Here is a 10,410-nt window from a genome sequence, read left to right on the forward strand (position 1 = left end):
AATCTCTGGACCAGGTCAGGCACCAGTCTTCATATCTGATTGTTGGTAGTTACACCAAGTAAGCAGTATTGATTTTAGACAACTCCGTCATTTGGTAATTGCTTAGAGCCTTGAAAAATGTAGGCCAGATTAAGAAGGCAAAGGGCAAAGGTTCCAGTTCTTTAATATTATGTAGTCTTCTGGTTTATTTTTCTCTTTGCTCTACCAAGGAGTGAAGTCAACTGAGTTCTTTCTCAAAACTCAGATTAATGAATTCCAAATGTGACAAAAACCCTGTGAGGTTACAATGACTTCTCTGGTGTTTGTCTCTTTTGATCCCTCAAATACTTCTTCAGGAAAGGAAGAAGTGACAAGTCTAAACTGAAGAAGTTGACATCAGAGGGTCAGTGGAATAGAATCTTAGTTCAGTCCCCACAAAAGGAGGATTTCCTGGTACCAAGAGATAAAATAAATATGATTTGGGGGGCTGGGGCAGGACTTCAAAGGGGCAGGGAATAAATAAATGTTAAATTACTAATGTCTTTACTAGGCGATTTATACATGTTATCTTCTTTAATCCTTATAATTACTCTGCAAGGTAATTATCAGCATTCCTCTTTTGCAGAAATGGAGCCTTACTAAAGTTAACTCTCTCCCCAAGCACTGCACATTTGGTAGCCTGGATTTCAGAGCCAGTATTATCTTAGTGTAAAACATTGACACTTCCAGTACGTTGTTTGTTTCAAGGGAAAAACAGAGCATTCATTCCAAGGTAAAGTTGACTTGCTGTCATAAATTATAAATTATATTGGCAGATCCTTTTCTATGATGATTTCCACCTAGAATGCCTGGTGCCTTTTTTAGGTAGGAAGAGCATTATTCATTAAGACTTTGCATGCTATTCAGAGACAAATATGTTCACTGATATCATCTGACCCACCCAGGACCACCCCCCCTACACACACACACCATACCACACTATACCGTAACTTTTCCTGAACCTGGGCCAGGCCTTCTAATCAGCAATATTTATTTAGTTTCTTGAATATACATGAAAATTTTAGGGTTTTTCTCTATCAGCTATTGAAAAGTTTCATGTGCCTACATGCCAAGCAACATGGTAATACTTTTTTACCTGTAGTATCAATTATTGCTTTGTATGAAGTAGGCCTTTCTATGTTGATTTAACAGATGAAGGAATAAACTCAAAGTTTCTGAAGATTCACATAGGTTTACCTAGTTGACAAGTTACAGAGCTAGAATTTGAGCCTCTGTCTATTTTGATTCTAAAACTGTTCTTTTCCTCATGTCATGGCCATTTGTCCCTCTACTCATGGTCCCTCTGTTTGGGTGACATGCATGCTTTTGTTGTTAGCTGTGGCTTTTTACAGAGCACCATACAGTGGAATGCACCATGGAAAACAATAATACCTTAGAGTCACATGGAGCTGACTTTTAATTCTATTTACTATTGATTATCTTTGTTTGTTGTTTTTGGCTATCTAATGACCTTTTCAGATATTATATTTTTTATCTTGAACTTTTCTTTGTTTCAAGATTTCATTTATTTTTATACTTGATTTCTTGCACATCTTTGAATACATGGAGCCAATTTATGATAGCAGTTTAATATTTTTGCTAATTCTATCATCTGATTTATTTTCTATTAATTAATTTTTCTCCTGATTATAGGTTATATATTCTTATTTCCTATGTCTGGTAGTTTTTTTTATTGAATGCCAGTTATTGTGATTGTATATTTTTATGTGATGGATTTTGTTGTATTCCTTTAAAGAGTGTTGGATTTTGTTTTAGTAGGCAGCTATGGTAATTGTGGATTAGTTTGATTCTTAAAATCTTATTTTTATGTTGTTTCAAGACAGATCTGGAGTAGTCTTTACTTTAGGGTTAATTTAGCCCCACATTTAAGTTTTAGCCATTTTAGGGTCTTTTGCCCTGTGGCTGGTGGGAACTTGAACAATTTTCAGTCTTGAATGTGCACTTAAGTTGTTTGACTTAAAGCTCCCCAGCAATTATTTTTTCTTTGGAGACTGTACTTGCTGAGCCTCGTGGGGCTTTACCCAGTGCATGTACACATTAGCATTTACCAAAGACTCAAGGAGACCCTTATAAAAAAAATTCTAGAACTCTTTCTCTGGGTAGCTCACTTCTTTTGGGTACTGTGTCTTGCAAATTTTAGATGCTTTGGCTTCCTCAGTCTTTTATCTCTGTCTTCTGAACTCAGAGAGATTGCTTAAAAAGGGTCCTCCTTCCTGCGACACAGTCTAAAAATTGCCCCCAGGCAAAAAGTCTCATTTGTTTCCCATCTCTTAGGGATCGCAGTCCTGGACTGGCTATTCTTCAATGACTGAATATAGTTGTTTTCTATATTTTGTCTAGTTTTTAAATTGCTTATAGAGGGAGGGTAATTCTTGACCCTGTCAGTCCCTCATGACCAGAAGTAGAAATCCCAACTATGTTTGGAAATGTTCACTTTTCTAAATTACAAATTTCTTTTATTTTCATTTTAAAAATGATCTTATTATCATAAGACCTGCCTCTCAAGAATAGTATAAAGATTAGAAATAATATTATGTTTATGCTCTCAGTAATGCACAAACATTTGAATTTAATATGTCAGTAGCTCAGTTTCCTTATTTGTGCAATGGGGATAATAATAGTACTTCATAAGGTAGTTTTGTGGATTAAATAAATTATTAATAATATTTGTGATTCCCTTAGACAAATGCCTAGCACATAGTAAGAGTATTAAGTGTCAATAAAATAATTTTGGACAGCCAAGAGTGTGTTGTTTACTCCCAGAAATAAAACAATCTCATGGTTAATCAACAGTGAACACACCTAGAGTTAGAGAACATGCAAACTATCTCTTAACTTCTCTCAATGAGATGCTTTTCAGTCCACAGAGATCCATCTCAGATGGTTGTCCAGGGTTTCATATCTCTCGTCTCCTCGCCTCCATTTTTCCCTCTGTCTTAACCTCTCCTCCACTTTCTGCTCATGTGTTTGGTTCACTCTTGGACACGTGATGAAACATTCTCAGAATCATGATAATCATACTTGCCTACATCTTTTTTAGAGTGTTCATGTACCTCTTAACATTTATCTTTAAAAAGCTTAGGTTATTAAATTTTTTCACAATGGAGCATCTATAGGATAAATTTTTCTCTTGATAGCTAGGCCACTTCTTGTAACTTTGATGTGTTGTTATGCTAACAGAGTCTCTGTTTCTTTACTATATTTTACCAGAGAATCCTGCTGAGGATTAAGAGGGAAAGAAAAGAATTAGATGATGAGGACTAAATACATAACGCTCTTCAAGAAGTGTCTTATACATAATATATACTCAGTAAGTAATGGCTGTTATTTTGATATCACCATTTGAGTGGTCACACAAGTGACACTGTACATCTAACAGCTTCACTTGTGTATTAAATATTACATTATGTGTAAAGTGTTAAGACTAAAGACTAATATTAAGACTTAAACATGAGCAGAGGGTTTGAGGAGGACTATGTTGCCCCTGAATGTGATCATTTATGTACAATTCAAACTTACGTGTTGTAGATTGTGGGGTCTAATACTTCTGCAGCTCTCTTACCAATATCCTAGAATCCCTTGTTTTATTGTCATTCAGTTGACTCTCACCATGGATGGAGTGTGAACCTCCTCTGCTTATTTAAATCAAGGCAAATTGGTGCCTCTATCAATTTAGTTCACCAGTCTATGTAAGCTGATACTCAATATTGCTCTCCGATCTTTGTCAACTCTCACTCACATTCTTGCTATCACAACCCTAAATTTTGCCCCCTCCCTTCAAGTTTAGAACACTTCTTTCTCCTCTATTGAATAAGTTCATTTATTCATTCAATATTTATTGAATATTTATTGGGTGCCTACTGTATTTTGGGCTGGAATGTAGTGTGCTACACTGTGTGGTTGCACTGTAAGCAAAATACAGAAATGGATAGGACCCTCTGAAGGAGAGAGAGAAATTAATCTAATGGTCACAAATCTTATAGACTATAATGATAGCTATGAATGGAGCTATAGGTACATGTATAAGAGCATGTCAGCTGGGTGAAGAGGAGTTGAATTGGGAGACAAGACAGGTTTCAAAGCAAAGAAAATAGAACGTACCAGGGAACATGTTAATCTCATAGATGGTGCTCTAGTGCTCTAGTCTTCCATTTCACCAAGAAAATAAATAGAAACCACCAGAATGAAACACTCAGCTTCCTCTTCCAAACCTGCACTCAAACCTGTGTTGATCCTGTTCTTTTCTCCTTCCTATTATAGACCAAGCCCAAGATGACGCTCTGGTTCCATTTCTTCCACTCTACTGGTTTCTTCTAATCAACAGAGAGTATTTCTCACTTTTAAAAACAAAACAAAAAACAAAACTTTCCAAGACTGAACCTCCCACTCCTAGCTTCACTTATTTTTTCTCTTCGATGTAGTGATCAACTTTTTGTGGGCATAGCCTATATTGTTTTGTTGTTTATTTCCATTTCCTCTTATAAAAATTGAAATCTAGCTTCCACCCTTAATACTCCATTGAAAATTCTGTTTGCCAAAGTCACTGATAATGTCCGTGTAATTAACTTCGACATATGTTTTCAAGTACTTACTTTTCTTGCCCACTTAGTGGTGTATGACACTGTTAGACCATCCTTTGTTCTTGAAAACTGGTTTTCCTTCTACTGATCCAGACACTGTCTTTTTTTTTTTTTTTTTTTTTAGATGAAGTCTTGCTCTTTTCCCCCAGGTTGGAGTGTGATGGCGCGGTCTCGGCTCACTGCAACCTCTGACTCCTGGGTTCAAGTGATTCTCTTGCCTCAGCCTCCCGAGTAGCTGGGATTACAGGTGCCCACCACCATGCCTGACTAATTTTTGTATTTTTAGTAGAGACAGGGTTTCACCATGTTGGCCAGGCTGGTCTCGAACTCCTGACCTCAGGTGATCACCCGCCTCAGCTTCCTAAAATACTGGGATTACAGGTGTGAGCCACTGTGCCTGGCCTAGACACTGTTTATTTCACTTTTTGGTCTCCTCTTCTACTCATTCCTTAAATATTGGTGTTTCTTGGGGACTGATCTTGAGCTATCTGTTTGTGTCATTCTGTATACAGAAGGTCAATAACTTTAGAAAAAAAGAGATGCTCCTAATTGATTTTACTCCAGTATACATCTGCATTATAGTATGCAATAACATGGGGTCCTCAATCCCCAGGCCACAGTCCAGTACTGCTCCACAGCCTGTTAGGACCCAGGGCCGCACAGCAGTAGGTGAATGGCAGGTGAGTGAGCAAAGCTTCATCCGTATTTATAGCAACTCCCTATTGTGCACTTTACCTCTTGAGCTCTGCCTCCTGTCAGATCAGTGGCAGCATTAGATACTCATAGGAGTGTGAACCCTATTGTGAACTAGGCATAGAAGGGATCTAGGTTGCATGCTCCTTGTGAGAATCTAGTGCCTGATGATCCGTCACTGTCTCCCATCACCTCCAGATAGGAAATATAGTTTCCCTCCAGATGAGAAACATAGTTAGTTTCAGGAAAACAAGCTCAGGCCTCCCACTGGTTCTACATTATGGTGAGTTGTATAATTATTTTTAGTATACATTACAATATAGTAGTAATAGAAATAAAGTACACAATAAATGTGATGTGCTTGAATCATCCTGAAACCATTCCCCAACCCTGGTCCGTGGAAAAAATTATCTTCCACAAAACAGGTTCCTGATGCCAAAAAGGTTGGGGACTGCTTGCTATATCATTTGCTTATACTTTACTATTTCTCCCCCTTTACCCTACCTAATCCAATTAAACTCCATTCCAGGGATCTTTATCTCTGTTTAACTTAACAGGGCCTGGAGCAATGCTAGGACCACAATAAGCAATCAGTAAACATTTTTGAATGAATTAATAACATGAGGACCAATACATGTCATCTAAGTGCCTCTAGAGTATGCACACACTTGGTTCTTCTTTCTTTGGATTAATTGACATTTGTTGAAAAAGCAGTTAATAGAAAATGGGCTTCATCTTATTTCCGGCTGTGACTGATTAATAGGGGATGCCCTCAGAGCTTTGAAAGTACTTACCTAGAGCTTGATGGAACAGAGTGCCATTATCTATTAATAATATTTTAACATAAGTGATATTATTTTAATAATAATGTTACATTTTAATAATAACATTTATTGTGCATGGATGACATGCCATGCACTATACTAAACATATTAGGTGGATTATCTCAATTAGATTTCACAACAACTCCGAGAGACACCATTATTATACTTGTCTTAACATTGATGAAACTGAGACACAGAGAAGTTAATAGCTTGCCAAAAACCACACAGCAAGCAAGTAGTAGAGTTGGGGTTTAAACCTATTCTGTCGCCCATTAAAAACCCATGTGCTGAGTATCATGTTACACAATTTTCATGAGAAGTGGTGGTCTTTTTCTTTCTACTGTGCTTTTGCCATTCTTGGCCTAAATTATGAAGAGGGAAGGGGAGAACAGTATAGTTGATGATAGTGTACAAAAAGAAGGCTATTCTGCTCGGTTAGACCTCAGTCATCACGTCTCAAATGTGGATTATTTAGTTAAAAAATACACACACACTTTTTATCCTTTAAATAATCACAAAAGTTGAAACTATAGGAGAGAGAATCTTGTTTTTGAAATAATTTAAGTTGCCAAGCTGATGCACAAATACTGTCGAATACTTTAATGTGTGTTTCCTACCAACAGAGATATTTTCCCTGCATAATCACAACAAAATTCAGAAATTAACATTGTTAATGTTAGCACCATATAATACTCAGTCTTCATATTTAGATTTGTAGTCCAGTTGTCCCAATAATACTCTTTTTTTTTTTTTTTTTGAGATGGAGTCTTGTTCTGTCACCCAGGCTGGAGTGCAGTGGCGTAATCTCAGTTTATGGGTAATCTCCGCCTCCCAGGTTCAAGCAATTCTCCTGTTTCAGCCTCCCAAGTAGCTGGGATTACAGGCACCCACCACATGCCTGGCTAATTTTTGTATTTTTGGTAGAGATGGGGTTACACCATGTTGGCCAGACTGGTCTCAAACTCCTGACCTCAGATGATACACCCACCTCAGCCTCCAAAAGTGTTGGGATTACAGGTGTGAGCCACTGTGCGTGGCCCCTATAATATTCTTAACAGCAAATGGATCCCATTCAGAATCATGCTATGCATTCAGTTGCTATATTCTTTAGTCTCTTCTAGTCTGGAGCAGTTGCTGGGTCTTTCTTGACTTTCATGACCTTGAACGATTACAGGGCAATTGTTTTATAGAACGTTTCTCCTCATTCCACTCAGGTTATGACTCCCACAGCAGCCCCACTCCACGGATCTTCTAATTACTCTTAGGCTGTGACACCCACGCCAGGTTCTCTCTCCACATAAACAGTCACCTTCATCTGTCTGAGCTCCAGCAGTGTGGCTTCCTGCCCTTTCCAGCAAAATGCTTACATTGTTCTGCCCATCTATTGGCTTTGGGACTAAATTTTTCAAAAAGGGAAAGGGAAGCAGAGATTAGATATCAATTTAAGATCAATTCCAGCTCCAGAATTCTATGATAGGTAAATTAATATGGTCAAATATTTGAAAGTTTATGCTCAGAAAATGGAGTACAGCTGTGTTGATATCATTGGAAAAAAAACCATATCTGAAATAATAACTGAGGCCAGAGCAAAGGCAGGCACTGAGTAGCTTGGGATTTCGCTAGATGTGGCACCCTGTATGTGGCACACTGGGGAGTCTGGCCAGGGCACATGATCCCAGAGTGGGCAGAGAAGTCAGAATATGTTTACAGACTCCCCCACCCCCCCACCCCCAGAAAGGGAGAGGAGGTGGTGGAAGGCCAGAAAGCAAGGAATGTCCATTCATTAGCGTGGTCAAGGCAAAAAAGGGAAATATAACAATACCAACCAGCAAGTATCTTAATATGGGTTAGACAGATTAGTGATCTAACGTGTTATGGGAACAATACACCTGGTCTGAGTAATGTATTGCTGAACATACATTATTACTTAGACCACTAGATACCATTGATTTGTGTTATCTTATCAACAGCGAAGTTTGTCCCAGGTTCTAAGTAATTGATATTATGCTGCCATCCTTTGGTTGAATTTAAAATGCCTTCTTCACTAACTGGAACTATTTTTGTGTATTTTAAACGAGGGTATCACAATTTTAATTACATTTTTTAGATTGACACTAATGATAAATAATTGATGGAGACAAGTAAATAAATAAAACTCAATACTTACTTAATAAGTTTAAAAGTCATTGAAAAGCCCATTCTAGCTAAAGATGAACTACCAGTCATTTGTTTAATTTATTTCAGAGGCTTCGTCATACTCACTGATACTTAAGATTTAGCCCTTTTTTCATCATCATGGCACTTTTCCATTGTTTTTCTACAAGCAATGTAATCATGCAGTGAATTTCCTTAATACCATCCTTAGATTTGGACAAGAGTGACCTGTGCTCTACTCTAGGTCTTGCCCTTTTGAGACCCCTGAATATCAGCCGTGATTCAATTTATACAACATATATGTATGCACACATAGAAGTGCACGTACACACACATGCATAGACACACACATTTTTTAAAAACATCTAGTACCCACATCACTTAGGATCCGGTGCTCAGTGCTCACATATGGCCCAATAACTCTAAATATACATACTCATTAGTAATTCCTTTTGGTTCCCAGGGAAACATTTCTCCACATCTCTTGCTTTCAGTCCCCTACAAAAAAGTGACTGTGCCTGATGCCATGAAGGAGACGTTGCCTTGGAATGTAGGGGATTTGAGCTACAGAGGAAAGAGAAAAGACACATTAATTGCCTAGTAAACCCTTCCTCAAGGACAGCATGAATGCAATAGATTCTTACAAAATGAAATACCATGTCTCAATAGTACCCAGTGTCCATTCTCTTGCTTGTCTTTATGTAACAATTAGTGATTCAGGAGGGACTCATAAATTATGATGGGCATTGGCAATCGTTGCACATGGAGGCGGGAAAATATTTCTCAATATCAATTTATTTTACTCTTAAATCTGAATTTATGTTGGTCTAGACATATGCTGGAAGTGTGATTCATTTTTTTAACATTGTCATCCATGTGAACCTTGAAAGATAGAATTGCATGTAATGTTACTTTTATAAACATTTTTAATGTTTAATAAGTTTTTAATTAAAAGATTAAGTATATGCTTTATTTAAATACTGTCAGTTTAAATTTGATATTGATTAATTATACTATACATGTTGTCTTTTATTTTTGATAGATAACATTGTATAAAATTTCATGTTTTTTGAAAATATAAAATATGTAATATTTTTAACATTTACTTTAGATTATATTTTTTGTGAAAATATTTTCAAAATTTCTAGACTTTGAATACAATTATATTTTGTTTTTAATATTTTGGGTTCAGCAAACCTTTCTGTAAAGGACCAGATAGTAAATATTTTAGATTTTATAGACCATGTGGTTCCTATCACAACTATTCAACCTTGCTACTGTAGCATGAAAGTGCCATATACGCTTTAATAACAAATGAGCATCATTGTGTTCTAATAAAACTTTATTTACAAAAGCAGGTGGTAGGCCAGATTGGGTCCATAGGCTATAGTTTGCCAACTCCCACTTTAGATTATTTATGATGAGAGAACCTCCACTTCTAGTGATGAGGGACAACTAAATTTATTATCTCACTTTAAACAACTAGAATACTGACTAAAATATATGAAAAATAGTTTTTAGACGTTGGATAACAGGTAGCGTAAGATAATGATCCTTGAGAGAAAGGAAAGAAATACAGTAAACCCTACCATTGCTCCAGCTTAACGCTGGGTAGAAAATTGGTAGGCTGCAGCACAAAGAGGAGGAAACTCCAACAGACCATTATTCTCATTGAGTTGATATATCATAGTTTGGAGTTCAGGGAGACAGCAAAATATTGGAGAAGATACTGCTGCACAGAGGGAAATTGGGGGAGAATGAATGAGAGCTACAGAGATCTGTAAAAATGTCTTCAGGAGTCTTTAGCTAATGTGTGGTTTGTGCATGTATGTAAAAGAGTTACCCAAGATTAGGAAAAAAACACCCAGAAAGGAGCAGGCAGCAAAGGCTGTCCCCATTGCTAACACAGGGCTAGGAATATTTCATGTTTCCAGCAGCCAGAGGGCAAAAATCTCCAAATTCAGAGAGCATTAAGTAGAGTCCTCAAAAGACTGTATTCTTGGTTACAAAGACATTGCCCTAGATTATAAAGTATGCTTCACTCATAACAAACCTGCACGTTATGCACATGTACCCTAGAACTTAAAGTATAATAAAAATAAAAAAAAATAAAAATAAAT

This window comes from Colobus angolensis, unplaced genomic scaffold, assembly GCF_000951035.1.
Source record: "Colobus angolensis palliatus isolate OR3802 unplaced genomic scaffold, Cang.pa_1.0 Scaffold86, whole genome shotgun sequence".
NCBI lineage: Eukaryota > Metazoa > Chordata > Mammalia > Primates > Cercopithecidae > Colobus > Colobus angolensis.